Source organism: Pipistrellus kuhlii, unplaced genomic scaffold (genome assembly GCF_014108245.1).
Source record: "Pipistrellus kuhlii isolate mPipKuh1 unplaced genomic scaffold, mPipKuh1.p scaffold_m20_p_12, whole genome shotgun sequence".
NCBI classification, from domain to species: Eukaryota; Metazoa; Chordata; class Mammalia; order Chiroptera; family Vespertilionidae; genus Pipistrellus; species Pipistrellus kuhlii.
The window spans coordinates 3,144,439-3,161,080 of NW_023425427.1; positions in this window are offsets into that span (position 1 = coordinate 3,144,439).

Consider the following 16,642-nt stretch of genomic DNA (forward strand, 5'->3'; position numbering starts at 1 on the left):
CTCTCTCTCTCTCTCTCTCTCTCTCTCTCTCTCTCTCTCTCTCTCTCTTTCAGAGGTCAGCAGTTCAGCCCACTCACCATTCTCTGCCCACCTGAGCCTGCTGTGCGCTCAGCCTAGTATTTGGTCATCCCTTTGGTCATTTTGGACATTATGGACCCTGGTGTGTGTGTGTGTGTGTGTGTGTGTGTGTGTGTGTTTTCAATTTTTAAATCTTGAAATATTATTTTAAAAATGTATTATCAAAATCTGCATGTACTACTGCCTTGTCATTCCCCAATTAATTAATACAATGCACTTATATTAATAAACAAACATAAAATCAACTGAATATCCATCTTCTACTCAAATTAGACTCATGTTTGCAATTTTCTGTACTTCATACTTTTTTTGTTTTGTTTTTAATCCTCACTTGAGGACATGTATTTTTTAATTGATTTTTGAGAGAGAAAGAGGAAGAGACAGAGAGAAACATCAATGTAAGAGATAAATATCAATAGGTTATGTCCTGTTATTGCCTCGATGGGGAGATCAAACCTGCAACCTAAATATGTGCCCTGAGTGGGAATTGAACCCACAACCCTCTGGTGTACAGGATGACACTCCAACCAACAGTCACTCGGCCAGGGTTGTATGCTCTAATTTTTACTTCCACAGCTCCCTCCGTTCCTTCCTTTCCCCTTTCCTTCCTTCCTTCCTTCCTTCCTTCCTTCCTTCCTTCCTTCCTTCCTTCCTTTCTTTCTTCCTTCCTTCCTTCCTTTTCTATGTCATGCAAATGTAAGAAGTTTAAAAAAAAAAGACAGAGAAAGGTCTATCACTCCATTTGGAAACTGATGTACTAGGGATTATTCAATGAGATAACATTTATAAAATACCTATGACTAAATATGGTAAAATCCTTTAAAAGTTGTCTCAACACAAGTCTTTGTAGGTATTAAATGATGTAATGTAGTAAATGACATAATGTGTGTACCTTCTACACAGTAGTATTTAAAAAAAATGGAGCCCCCACATATGCATTGATCCTTCTATCATATCCACCCTTCAATGCAAGTTTAAATCTGTTCTCCAGGAGGCTTTCTCCACTAAGTCCTGCCTTTATGAATTGAACTTCCTCTTGATAATCCCCTCTCATTCTCTTTAATTAGCATTTAATAATTTTTAAGAATAAGCTTTATTCTATGTTGTGTTATTGTAAAGATTCACAAAAACTTATAGAACCCATTGATTCAACTTCTCAATTAAACAATTTAAGACCTCAGGCCAAAGGAAATCAGAAAATTCCCCCAAATCACACTACTATATTCAAGACAAAACAGTTGCCCTAATTCATCATTAGTCTTTAATTACTTTATGGGAAAGCTCCACAAGGGCTAAAATTATACTGCATTCTTTTATCTTTATTCCCTGAGGCCAACAGCAGTGGTAGGATCACCAAGTGGGCACTCAAGACATCCTCGCTGTGTTAAATTGTACTTATTTTCGTATGCAAGGGGTTTCCAAATGCGACTGTGCACATGACTTACCCTGGCCCTTGTTAGCATACCTCCAGAGACGGTGACTCTGAAGGTCTGAAATGGGTCCCAGGAATCCGTATTTATAAGTGATGCTCTTGATTGATCTTAATGGTCCAAGCAGTAGTGCTTAGGAACCACTGGCAGACATATATATTTTATTCTGGGATATCACCAGGGAATTTTGCTCAGTATCATGTTTTGGTGTCTAATAGACCTTACAGCTAAAGAAAAGAAAAAAAAAATCTTCATAATGCTTTAACTAAATTCTCACTCCTGCAATTTCCTTCCTACTTCCCGGGAAGCAAGGGATTACAGCTGGTCTTTTAATATCCCTTGAAAATTATTATTAAGTTACTCATCCACCTCATCTTGTCTTGGTTAAATAGTCCCAATGTCTCTAAGCCATCCTATAGGCCCTATTTCCCAAACTGTCCTCTCTCCCATAGTTGCCTGGCTTTTGAAGTAAGATTAACAGCCCATTATTACGCTGCGATGCGTGAGGTGTAATGAAAGCCATTTAAGTGGCATACACGTGGTGGAATTTTGGTCTGAGGGTGATGTTCCAGCACATCTGGTCTGCACACAGTGCCATTGGAGTGCAATGTCTCCAGGCAGATAGACAGGCCATGCTGTGCCAGGGTAGAATGTGTATGGCCAGGCAGGACACCCCAGCTTCCCAGGCCAGTGCTTCTCCTAACTGGGTATGTGACTCAGAGCAAGTCATTTGCTCTTCTGATTGTTTATTTCTAAACTCCAGCAGGTGTTAGGAAGCTCCAATCAGGGTAGCCCCAGGAGCTGTGAAGAGTATGAACTTCCACTGATATCCAGACATCAGGGGTTGGGAACACAGAAGGCTGGTTTGATGGAAAGTATTAGACAATCAGTAGAGCGTCAGTAGCTTGGGGATAAAAAGTGCAAGATTACTCAACAAAGTCCAGTCTCTGAGACAGAATCAGGACAAACCAGCAGGGAAATTCATGGCTAGTTGAGCCAAACTTCAAATGGGAGCACTTCTCCTCTGCAAACTTACCAGTGATTTCCCTGCAAGGCAGATGCTTCTCTGAGCTCTAATTCCTGGGTCTAATCACTTGGCCCTGAGTCCTCAGCATACTCTTCCTCATGATGCCCCAGCCATTCTGTCATTCCCGCTGTGACATCTCCATGGCTCTCCTTCCCAAGCCATTCTGTTTTATACCATGATAGTTGAGACACAGGTTCATAGCATAGCAGTATCTATGTCAGAGATGAAATTGAATATATGGCATCAGCAGTAGGAGAAAGACTGATAAAGCACCAGTGTCACCAACCACCCAGTTATCAAGTAATAACCATACCATTGACTGGGCATTAATGATTAACTGACTAACTTTGGGACTAGGTAATGGTGAAGCAAGGCGTTCTGAATGATGAAATGTATTATCTCATCTAATTACCATATATTACTGCCATGAGTTAGAGATCATAATCATGCCAGCTCACTAATGAAGGAACTGAAGTAGAAAGAGGTGAAGTAAGATGACCGAATTCTGCAGTGAGCTGAGCCTCAGAAGCAGACCACTGGACATCCAAACTCATGCTCTCAAACACCACACTATGCAAATGTAAAACTAGAGATGGAACTCCACCCTGATTAAAAAAAAAAAAAAGAAAAAAAAGAAAGAAATGATGACATTTCCATCCTGTTCAGAAAACCACCATCGGCAACTTTGTTTCTAGACTTTGAGGTCCTAACTTATTGGTTTAACATCTAAGACCTTCAAATTTCTAGATTCAAATTGTTCTAAGCGTCTTATCTCCTACAACCTCCACCTCCACACCCTATATTTAAAGACAAATGCACCTGCTGCCTGCTCCTTTCTCCTGAACCAAGCTTTCTCAGCTGCCCACTTTTGTTTCCACTGTTATGCCTGCCTATAAAGTCTACAAAATTAGCACGCCCAAATCATAACCCTTTCTCCACAGGCAATATCAATGTTTACGCTTCATTTCCTAATTCCTGATCCAAGTAAACACATATTATTTTTGAACTCAAGTTCACCTCAAAAGCTATCTTTTTACTCCTAGAATTTTCTGTCTGACAATGTTTTGGGATAATATCGCATCGTTCTTAAAAATCAGTGATGTTGAGGACATGTCCATGTGCTAGAGACAAGGTCATATGCTTTCCTAACCTTCACGTCAGCCCTACAGTGTTTCATTAAAATTTCCATTTTACAAGTAAGGAACTGAGATTTATATAGGCAGCTCAAGGTCATAGAACTGGACTTTACATTCTAAATGCAAAAACTATGTTCTCAAAAACCACTGTATACTACTGTATTAGTCTGTAAACTTCCTGCAAACAGTGTTTGCATCCTGAGCCTATATGATTCCTAACACATTGCACATGGTAGTCATTGTGAATGATTGCAATATTTTTTTCTGTTTAAAAATATTTCTTTGCAAGTTGATTTAAACTACATTTTGTCTTAAAGCATGGACTTTCATAAAGTTGCCCACTTTCTCCAAACATTGCAACTGGAAACTTTCTTTGCCCTTTATTCATCATTGATGAGTGTGTGCTTGTTCTTCTAGTTACATTACTCTTATTCAATCTTTGTTTTAAATTGGTATTTGTGTCTTGCTGCTGAAGGGACAGTCCTTCATTTCAGCTGTTTGACAGACTGCACCCCCTGCCTACCAGCATCAGTACTTACTAATGGACCCTGCTTACAAAAGCTCTTTGCAATAAGGAAAGATAATGAAGAAATTACTTGACCCTAGACACACAGCTAGCAGTAAGGATGGCCCATGTCATTAGGTCTCGCTGCCATCTGTGCCCAAGCAAGAGGGAGGGTAGGAAAAGGATGAGAGGGCTGAGCCAGTGGAGGGGAACTCCAAGAGAGAAGGTTGATAATTCAGAAGCAGAAAGGCAACAACTTTTGGGCAGCATACTTCTATGGCCCCGGCATGTTACATATAGGATCCCATTTAATTCTCAGTACACTGTATTAAGAGAACTGTGGCTTATCCTCTTAATTCAGTCTTAAATGAAAACAAAATGAAACTGAGATTCAATAAAGGTATGTCAAGGAAGAGAGCCAGAAAGTAAGGGAAACTATTCATCATACTTAAGTTCATACTTTAAGAATAGATTTGAATTGAGTCTTCTGCCACAGAATTGTTGTTTCATCTTGAATAAGGTGTGTGTGTGTGTGTGTGTGTGTGTGTGTGTGTATATATATATATATATATATATATATATATATATGCACCCAACATGCTTGGTGAATTCTCAGCATCATTTTCCATGTATAAAATGAAAATAATAAGAGGAGCAACTTTGATGTATAACTGAAGATTAAATGAGATAATGAACCTGCATTTATTAGCCCAGTTTCAGACACACAACTACCACAAACATGATAAGCATTATATTTTTATTAACAGTAGTAGTAGTAGTAACTCAATTAAATGAGTCCAGCATTTAAGTGTGAACTTGTTTTTTTTTTCTGAATTCCATGCTATTTCCATTTCACCACAAAGTTAAGAACTAAAATGTAAAAGCAGGGGTAAGAACAAAGCATTGAATATATCTCATTATTTTTTATTTATTTCAGAGAGTAAGGGAGAGGGAGAGAGATAGAAACATCAATGATGAGAGAGAATCAATGATCACCTGTCTCCTGCACATCCCAGAATGGGGATGGAGCCCTCAACCTTGGCCCCTAGCATGCACCCTGACTGGAAATTGAATCTTCACCTCCTGGTTCATAGGTCAGTGCTCAAGGACTGAGCCACACCAGCCTGGCTCCTTGGCTCCTTATATTTTTTTAAGATACAGAGACAGAGCCTCCTCTGGCCAGATTTGTATTTTCAAGTCTTTTGTGTCTGCCACACTTAGCCATCTTTCTGGGTAGCATAATGGTAATTTATTGCCATGCTCCAGTTTATACCTTCATAGTCATACCACATTTTTGTATTAAAATTAACTCTTCATCAATACATAGAATATCTTCACATAAGTGGCAGAATATATCATATTTGAGTGAGAGAAATAAATATCTTTATACTAATTTGAATTCATATATTCCTCTTGTTTTTATAGTCTTTTTTTTTTTAATCTTTATTGTTCAGAGTATTACAGATGTCTTTTTTTTTTTCTTCTCATTACCCCCCTCCACCCTGTTCCTGCCCCACCCCAGGCCTTTGCCACCCTATTATCTGTGTCTATAGGTAATGCATATATATATATATATATATATATATATATATACACATAAGATCTTTGTTTAATCTCTCCCCACTCCTCAAACCCTTCCCTTCTGAGAATCCTCAGTCTATTCTATTTTACTTACCAGTTGATTCTGTTCATTAGATTTCTTACTCATTTGTTTTGATTTTTAGATTCAGTTGTTGATAGGTATGTATTTGTTGCCATTATATTGTTCATTTTTTTTTCTTCTTCCTGTTCTTAAAGAATACCCTTCCACATTTCATATAATACCAGTTTGGTGGTGATGAACTCTTTAGCTTTTTCTTGTCTGTGAAGCTCTTTATCTGACCTTCAATTCTACATGATAGCTTTTCTGGGTAGAGTAAATTGCTTATAGGTCCTTGCTATTCATCACTTTGAATATTTCTTGCCACTCCCTTCTATCCTGCATAGTTTCTATTGAGAAATTACCTGATAGTCATATTAGCATTTCCTTATAGGTAACCAACTGTATTTCTTTTGCTGCTTTTAAGATTCTCTTTGTCTTTAGCCCTTGGCATTTTAATTATGATGTGTCTTGGTGTGGTCCTCTTTGGGTTCCTCTTGTTTGGGACTCTCTGTGCTTCCTGGACTTGTAAGTCTATTTCTTTCACCAGGTAGGGGAAATTTTCTGTCATTATTTCTTCAAATAGGTTTTCAATATCTTGCTCTCTCTCTTCTTCTGGCAGCCCCATAATGTGTATGTTAGTATACTTGAAGTCGCCCCAGAGGCTCCTTACACTATCTTCATACTTTTAGATTTTTTTTTTTCCTTTTTGCTTTACTGGTTGGATGTTTTTTGCTTCCTCATATTTAAAATCATTGATTTGATTCTTGGAATCATCTACTCTACTATTGAAGCCCGGTATATTATTCTTTATTTGAGTCAGTGTATGCTTAATTTCTGACTGGTCCTTTTCCAGTTTTTGGGCATTTCACTAATATCCTTGAAAGTATAATTAAGTCCATTGGAGTTTTCTAACAAGTTCTTGAGTAACCTTATAACCATGGTTTTGAACTCTATATCCAGTAGTTTGCTTTCTTCTATTTATTTCATTTGTGACATATTTCTTTGTCTCCGCATTTTTGGCAGCTTCCTTGTATTTGTTTCTATCTAGAGAGAGTAGAGCTGCTATGTCTCCTTGAGTTGGTAAGTGGCCTTGTATAGTAGGTTTCCTATAAGGCCCAGTGGCTCCCCAGACACCTGAACTGGGCCCTCTAGGTGCACCCCTTTGTGGGCTATGAGCACAGTCTTATAGTTGAGACTTGATTATTGTTGGTGTCACTGGGAGGAATTGACCTCCAAGCCAATTGGCTGTGAGGACCAGCGTGATTACAGTGGGAGAGCTTCTGTTCAGGAGACACCCCTCTGGGGCAGGACTTGCTTCAGTGGGGCTTTGGTGCTTACTTAGTATGCCTTTTTAATATGTTGTTTATGGATGTATAGAGTTGTAATCTGGTATGGTCTGACACTGACCACTGGGTACATTGGCTCTTGAGTCTCCAGAGAGATGCAAAGTCAACCACTCCTTGGGGCCACCCAGTAGATGCTACAGAGAGAAATACTGATTCCTCCTCTTTTATGGGGTTTGGAAGTGTCCAGATGAGGCCCAGCTATGAAGCAAGGCAGGCTGGTGTTGGTGTCATGTCTTGGGACATTTATGGATAAGTTTGGGGCTCCCTGACCCAGCTGCAGCTTGTTGATTTTAGCCTGATCAAGGGCAGGTCATTCAGATGCAAAAGCTGCTGCACAAGGTGAGGTTGTAAATTGGATGAGGCTGGATCTTAGGGAATTGGCAGAATGGAGCAAACAGAAATGGCTGCCAGTCAGCCCTCCGACAGGGTCAGGGAAGATCCCAGCATAGGAACAATGACTCCTGTGAGCACTTTGGTCTGGGAGAAAGCCAACCCTTAGTTCCTGCCCCGATGACAGACAACCCAGTTCCTGTTCTATGTGTCTGACACTCCCAAAGCCTCGGCCTGGTGCTGGAGCTCAGAGAAAGTGGGAGGAAGCAGGACCTTGTAAGTTTAGTTCCTGATGCCAGCCTTTTAAGAGGAACAGCTGGGTTTCCAGCAGCCTCTATGTCACTGAGCCCCAATCTGCATGATTTTTACACCCTGTACTTATAGGGACTTCTCTTCCCAGCTCTGGAACCCTGAGCTGGGGGTCTAGTGTGGGGCTGGGACCCCTTGCCACTCTGGGCGGTCTCTGTAGAGAAGATCTTCCTGATTAAAAAAGCAGCACACATCGGTGCCAGACAAGCTTGTTCAATGCCTCTATACCTCCTACCAGTATCAGTGTGCTTTCTTCTTCACTCATCTAGTTGTAGGACTTTCATTCAGCCAGCTTTCTGACAGTTCTGATGATGGTTGTACTGTCTTTTTGTTTTAATTTTGATATGGTTTTGGAGGTGGAGAATACAGGTGTTTACCTATCCTGCCATGTTTCCTCTGATCTCTGTTTTTATAGTCTTCATATAAAATGTTTTTTTTCTCTGTTTAATCCTTTGAAGATGAAAGAATGTAAGATACCTAAAAATACAGGGTCCGGTAAAAGTAGATTTACAGTTGTTCACATGGAAAATGATGTGATAATTAATATCAATAAATAATAATAATACAAAGATAAACTGTGTTTCTCCTACTCATAACTGTAAACCTACTTCTGCCTCACCCTGAGTAATTCTAAATCTGGGAGGTCTGGATTTTATTTTGAGTTCTGCTTTGTACTGTGTGACCTTGATCAAATTGCTCAACCTGTCTGTTGGTATTTCCAAAGCTGTAGAAACGGGGAAAAAGTAGCTCATATATTCTTGCAGTCAATTATGATAATATGGATGAAATGTTCCGTACAGCTCTAATTCATATAATTGATGTATATAAATTCCCTTTTTTTTGCTGCTTGTTTATGAACATGAACAGATTTATTAGTCAATAAATGGTCTTATTTTGTAAAAGGTGAAAGTTATATGACCAGTATTAGGCATATTTTCCTCACTGATCCTTATAAAATTTGACAAAAGATACCAATTCCTCATGCAGAAATGCACACAGGCACATGCTTATGAATTCAGGCCTGAATTTCTGTGGAATCATGCAGACCCTGAAGCCCACCTGTGTGTGGACCCAGATGACTAAGACTCAGTCTCTCCCCACCTTTCTGGTCTAGACACCCAACTAGTAGGTTAGTGTTATTCCACAATAAGTACACAAGACTCTTCCCGACATCAGCTTTATAAAGAGCTAGTACTTTGTGAGTCTTTGAAAGTGAGCAGGTGTGATTTGGCTGAGAAGCTAAAAGAAAGTAAATGAGGTAGGAGAGCCTCAATGGGTTGGTCCTGATAGGTTGCAGCACACAGCAGAGAGCTCTGTGCATCACCCTTGCTAATGGCAGAGTTCTGTGACCTTGCTAGTCACTCACTCTGTCGAGTTCTGCCTATAAGAACCAAGCGTGTTACCCTCAGTCCTCTTGCTGGCATTTCCCCTGAAATATTCCCTCACCACCCTCCCTCCATGTCACATTCTTTCATGGGGCAGAGATACTCAGGGTCTATGTCATGACTTCTACCCCAGAGGAGATGCTTTCCCAGAGGCAGTGGAATCTCTGAATTGCCAGAGAGGCTAGCAAAGAGCCAAAGGAAAAACAAACAAAACTGCTATTTTTCTTCTGGATCTCTTCCTGACCACCCTCCAGATATAATTTCCTCCCCTCTTTTGTATAGCTTCATGACTCCGATTACATGACCTTGATTCCTTTGTATGCCTTCTTCTTCTGCTCTATGAGGAGCTCCTTGACCAAATGGACAGCCTTCTAACTGGATGCAAAGCATATTGCTGAAGGCCTGGAGTATAATTAAATGAATGAATAAAGGAAAGTGTGAAAACCCATATGAGTTAATATAGAATGTATGTAAATATGCTTTATCACATGCTTAGGTTATAGAAAACTCTTGATAAATGTTCCTTCCGCAGAGTGGTCTGTCTGGACCATGTAATGTAGTCTTTACAGCAGGTTATAATTCTAACTAGAATTATAATCATTTATTTAATATTTATCTCATGTAAACTACATGAAGAGGTTTCATTTATGGGACAAGAACAGTTCCTGAAACAAACCTCATTAGTCCTGAATATACATGAATAGAACAAGCAAGTCAGTCATCTCTTCTTCCTTTCCCTCCTTCTCTCTCTCCTTCTTTACCCCTCTTCATCTTTCTTTATGTGCTTCTTATGTCTCTAACTTGTGTTTCCATGCTTATTCACCTCTTTTTCTTCACTCATTCTTTCATTTTCTTTTTTATGTGTTGTGTGTGCTTCCTTTTTTCCTATGAAAATTATATTTTATGATTATAATAATGATGATAGTGATGATAATGATGATGACATCAATACCAATCACTTATTTAGAGTATATTATTTTCCAGATGCTAAGCATTTCACCTAAATTAATTTATTTAATAGTCCCCCAAATCCTAAGGAATAGGTGGTACTCCAGTTCCCAGTTTGCAGAAGTAGAAACTGAGTCTTAGGCGTGAGGGTTACTTGCTTCCCCAGGTAATGGAGACAGTGTCAGCGATGGCCACCAACTGAGGATCTGACTCTAGCAGTCACAGTCTTTAACCACTGAGACAGCAATGCCTCTTGAAAGCCTCAATGGTCTCAAATAAAATATTATAGGAATCCGTGTGGAGTTTTGGATTTAAAGACTGAAATAGGATCGGAAGGTTTTCAAGTGTTCTTTGTTCCTCTTTCACCAGTTTCTTAGAAAATTCACTTCAAATTATCAATCTGAAACTGGATTTGACTGGATTAAACGTCTAAACCATTCTGTCCAACCAGGCTGTCACAGACAACCTGACAGCCTCCATAGTTCTCTTTATGGGGAATTATGGGAGAATCTTGAACCTGTCAGGATGCTTGACCAGGTCCTTGTCTTGCCAGTGAATGACGCAGCACCATTTCTACCGCCACTTGCTTTTCTGTCTGAGAGCAGCTAATTCTGGAAGCTCTACAAAGAATATCTGCAACTGAAGCTTCCATTCAAAAACTGATGTTGTGCAGAAAAGTGGGCATAGGTTAAGAAAGAGGGCACTGAGTGGGAGTCAGCCCACCTGAATTATAATCCTTCATTAAGATCCCTGACTATGTGATGTGGAGAAAGCAACTTAGCATGTATAGACCTTTACTTTCCTCATTCTTATATGAAGGGATTTGGCTTTACATCATTCAAGGTCTCAATCAATTATAAAATTATTTGAAATTAATTTACAATGATGTACACACAAAAAGAAAAGCCAAGGAATGGCTTGTCAGTTTGGGCAGTTTGATTCCAAGGTAGACAGCTGCAACTCTGAATCTTAAATCAGAGCCTATATGACACTCTCTCCTACCCATCTCCAAAGAATATTCTGACTGAGCATTAGAATATGAAAAAGAGGAATGAGCTGTGGCTTATTCAGGGCAGTGCAACAAATGAAAATCAACTGTGAAGAAGATGAGTCCGGTGCTGCGAGGTGGCAGAGATCAGTAGGGAGTGAGCATTTAAGTAAGAACAATGAAGAAGAAAAAAATGGGCCTGATGTGATCTGAGAGCTGGTGTCAGTCTTTGTGGAGCTGGCGGTGAGTGGAGCAGAGCTTCCTGAAGTCGGAGGCTGGATGTGCTGCTGAATCGGGCTTTTAGTAACAGACACTTCCTCTCACAGTGACCCAAGTGACTAAAGGGGATTTCTGAGTTCATAAAGTGAAAATCCAGAAGTAGGAAGCTCTTTCGGTGGGTTTGATGCAGTGGCACAGAGATTTCTAAAAGCAAGAAGGTTCCTTCCATCTGCCTGCTCTGCCTCCTTTTGTGGCGGTTTCAGCTTCATTGTAAGGCTGCCTTCACTCCTAGAGTCAAAATGAATAAGCTGTTTCTCATACCTCATTGATCAGGAAGGGCTGGAGGCATGGTTTTGGGTAGCTCTACAAGACGGTCAAGGGAACTATTTCTCAAAAGCCTTAGAAAACCTTCCATGACCCAGTGACCCAACTTCAGTCCCAAGTCCATTCATTTATCAACCAGTATCCCTGGCCCTGGGCATGGAATGCCTCTGTTACTCAAACAAATCCCTATAGCAAGGAGGCAATGATTTCTTGATTGGGTTAGATCAATTATGAATAGCACAAAGCTGGGGCAGTTAATCTCCCCAAGGCTCATGGCTTCTCCATAGTGGAGTAGAGGAAACATGGATATCTGGAGGCAACAAACATGGCCCCTCTGTGAAGTGTAAAAGATTGAGAAGAGATGGCAACACATTTTATCTAGGAAATCAAATCCAAATGATTTGTGATTGTCGCCTAGAAATATGTGTTCAGAAGTTTTTCAAGACCTCAAGACAATGTGTTCTATGTGATTAAATAAATATCTGCTCTGGGCCCTGAAAGAGGCAGTCTGCATCACATGGCTTTACCATTCTTGATTTAGCAGGAAACTGTACTTCAAAGAAAAAACATGTGTTGCCAAATTTCTGAAATCCCCTTCATTCAGAATCCAGAAGAGATGAAAGTAGGACCAGGTAGCATTCAGTCCTGGATCTTGTACCATAGACCCTGGCACCACTACTAAAAGTTATGGTTACTGACTAGGCTTTTTGAATCCTAAACACTTTTGCCTGTAGACACATGAGCCTAAATGAAAATGAAATATATTTAACGCAGCAAATGAAGTGAGACAGAACTAAATGTGATGCATAAAATCTTTATTACATCTAGGAAGTAACACTATTATAGAGCAAGCTGCTGAGAAGATGGGCTCCAGCCGGTGAGCCATACAATTCTGTCTCCTGAATTCTGGCACCTGCACATTTATACAACATCAGAGGGCAGGTGGGGACATTGCCCACCCAGCCTTCTTGGCTTAGACCTAATGCTAAAGTGGGATGATGCACTTGATAATAAGGACAGGCAGAAGTTGATAAATAACTGTGTTCAAAATATTGAATTTTTAAAAAAGGTGTCTACTACAAACTGAATTTGTAATATCCTATAAGGGAATCTAAAGAGGTAGACATAATAGCTATTTGCAATAAATGGGCAGTCTACCTGGAATGTGGGTAGGGTGGCCTGTACCAATCAGGTCTCAGCAGGAAATGTGATGCAAGAAATCTCTCATGCAGCTGATGGAAGAACTTAGAGGCCAAAGAGGGACAGTAAGGCAACCCAAACTGAGCCACAGATAAAATCCACGACCACACTGAAACCGGTTTGGCTCAGTGGATAGAGCATCCACTTGCGGACTGAAGGGTCCCTGGGTTTGATTCTGGTCAAGGCCCTTGGTTGCGGGCACATCTCCAGTAGGGGGCGTGCAAGAGGCAGCTGATCAATAACTCTCTCTCCTCTATGTTTCTAACTCTCTATCTCCCTTCCCTCTGTAAAAAAATCAATAAAATATATATTAACAAATGAAAAGATAAATTCCACGACCATCCAGAAGCTTCTGAGGGAACAGGGAAGACCCGTCCTACAGGAAGCCTGGGCCAGGATCAAGTGGAACCACAGCAAAGCCTCCTTAAGAAGACAGAGGAAGATATGACACTCAGACACTGATGTAGACACCATACAAGTGGATGTGGAGGAGGTGGAAGAGGTGGGGGTTAGAGGGGAAACTACCTTGCTCTCTCCCTTCTCCCATTCCAATCTCATTTTAATATTCCCACCAGCTGACTACATCTGCATATCAATTCATACTGAATCTGGAGTATGCAACACACAGGGCTCTGTCCCACAGAGGAGGGGCCCAAATGGATCTCAGGGAAAACAGGTCAGGACCAGCATAGGGGCTGTTACAGTAGCTAACATGTATCACTTACTACGTACCAAGGATGGTGCCTCCTTTGTGTTACTTAATCTTACCAGCAGACTGACAAGGGAAATTCTATGATCATCTCCACTTATTTTTAAAATGTAGAAACTGGCTCAGAGCAATTAGGAACTTCCTCAGCTCATCCAGCTTAGAAGAGGTTGGGCCAAGGCTCAAATTCATATCTGTCTGTCTGTCTGTCAAGTATGGGTTCTCCACCACAAGTTGACAGGACATGGGCCACCATAAAGCAGGATGCTAGATGTGCCCTGAGTGCCTGAGCTATCCCGGGTGGGTGACAAGAGTTCTCACTGGGAATATTTAAAATATAATCATGGAGGCTGGGGCCCTGGAGTTATTTCTTCAAAGATGAGAGCACAGGGATTGCATTGGTCTAAGGTAGGGGTGTCGAACTCAATCAGAGAAGGGTCCAAAATCTAAAATCCAGCCTAAATCGCGGGCCGAATGGTTTACTGAACAGTCATAAACTGTCATTGTGATCGAAACGCAGCAGAGTGCAGTGATGACAGCGCGGTGCGGGCCACATTGCAAGGCCTGGCGGGACGGATTTGGCCCGCGGGCCTTGTGTTTGACACATGTGGTCTAAGGAGATGGGGAGTTTATGGGAGGAATAACCAGTTGCTAGACATACCAGTGCAGAATAGGAATAACCATGAAGACAAAATGTGGGGCATTTTAAGGAAAGGGTGTGGGTAAACTAGCTTAGCTGTTATACAGAATAACATCCAAAATCTAATTTAGAACCAGAGGTTAGAGAGCCTCTGAGATAGACTAGAGGCCCATTTTAGAAGAAATAATTTAAATATATATCCCTTATAATAATCTTTCATATTTGCATAATTCATAAAACTCTCCTAGATCCATTAATCCCAGCCTGCCGTCAAAGTAGCTCAGCTTATTTTGCTGATTATAAGTGACAAAATTGAGGTTCAGGAAAGGTAAGCAACTTGCCCACAAGGGTTTTGTGGGAGTGGAGGACTATACCGGGTGCTGCTTAGCTCCTAATCTGAGATCTCTTCTCACATAATGAATGCGGATTTCCAAAGAAATGATGTTGTTGGTTTCAAACTACAGCAACTACCTCCAGGGAATTTAAAATGAAAAGAGCCCTTATTAATATTATACAGGAGAGAATCACAGATCCTTGAGGCAGAGATGCAATTGAGAATTGGCATAAAGTGGGACTCATTTGGGTAAAACTATCTTAATGGTCTCTTGGTGTGTTTTGCCTTCTCCTGGCCCCAAAGCTTCCTCAACTTTTCCAGCCTACTCAGAAAGTGAAAGAAAGAGAAAAACCCACATTATAGAAAGAAGCTGTGCTTGCATGTCATCAGACACCTGTCTCTCTCCCTTTCTATGTATCCCACACTCTCAGCAAGGAATTAGGGTTGGGCCCATGTTGGTCAGGTGCTTCTGTTCAGTCCAATCAGCAGTGAGAAATAACATGCAGGAGGCCATGCTACTGAAGATGGTTGGCAAGACTGCCACTGCTAGGGAGAGCAGAGGTTATAGGACAGCATGCCTTCAAATGGCATTTCCCACTGTACAGTTGTGTTAGTGAAGGATTGCGTACTGTCTGATGGGAAAAAAAAGGTCATACTCCCAGGCATCATAAAGGCTTGAAGCAGGCACAGCAGAGAAGCAGGATGCTCACTGCCCCATTGACTTATAGAGCAAACCCACACTTCCTCCCAAGCAAGGCTCTTCAAGCAGATAAACAGGAAGTGCTTTAGGTCTGTTTTTTTTTTTTGTTTGTTTGTTTGTTTGTTTGTTTTCACATCCTATGCTGGAGAAGGTTAACCTTCCAAGTCTTCTCAGGCAAGAGGAGGGCTACTGCATGGATAGATTTAAGAAGCCTCATGTACAGGCTATAATTTTATTCAGAGATCCTAGGCCCTGGCTCTTTGGAATGGACCTCTCTATAATAATCTTGTTTCAGGAATAATGTTTTATAATAAAAATTAGAGGCCCGGTGCACAAAATTCATGCAGGGGGGAGGGTCTCTCAGCCCAGCCTGTACTCTCTCCAATCCAGGACCCAATGGGAGATGTTTGACTGGGATTGTGCCTAAACTGGAAGTCGGACATCCCTCTCACAATCCAGGACCACTGACTCCTAACTGCTCACCTGCCTGCCTGCCTGATTGACCCTAACTGCCTCTGTCCCAGCCCCTGCCACCGTGGCTTTGTCTGGAAGGACATACAGAAGGATGTCTGGAAGATGTCGGTCTAGTTAGCATATTACCCTTTTATTAGTATAGATGTCCCTGCCCTAGCCGATTTGGCTCAGTGGTTAAAGTGTCAGCCTTCAGACAGAAGGGCCTCAGATTTGATTCCTGGTCAACAGCCCATACCTTGGTTGCGGGTTTAATACCCAGTGGGAGGCAACCAATGGATGTGTCTCTCTCACGTCCATCCATGTTTCTCTCCCTCCCAACCCCCCCAATCCTCCCTCCATTCCACTCTCTCTAACAATCAATGGGGGGGCGGGGTGTGGAATATCCTCAGGTAATATTTTTTAAAATGTCCCTTACATATTCACTAATTATTTTCATTGCTCTCTTTTTGTTTAATTTTCACAATAACTTTTTGTGATGGGAAAAGTAGGAAAGGCCATTTGTTTCCATATTTTAACCTATGCATCTACTGAAGTTTGCAGAAGCTCGCAGGGTAGTGCAGAACAATTTCCATTAGAAGCCAGTTCTCTTTATTCCCAATGCAATATTCCTTCTTGTATCTCAATTTTTACCTTACATCCCGCTTCTATCTCCTTCTTTTCCTAAATTTAATGGACAACTCCCTCCTTCCCCCATGGTTTCCCAATATCACTTTGAATGTCTTTTTCTTTTTAGGACTTAAAATTCTATTATTATCAAGTCTCTTCAGTTACCACCAAATCCTTCCTTCTATTGCTCACTGTTTCCCTGCCACAGATACATCTGGGTTGTGGGGTCAGCAATAGGCATTTACTTTCCAAAATCTGAGAAGAGTCCATCAGATGAAACCGCAATTCCCAGCTTAAACAAGCAGAACAAATATA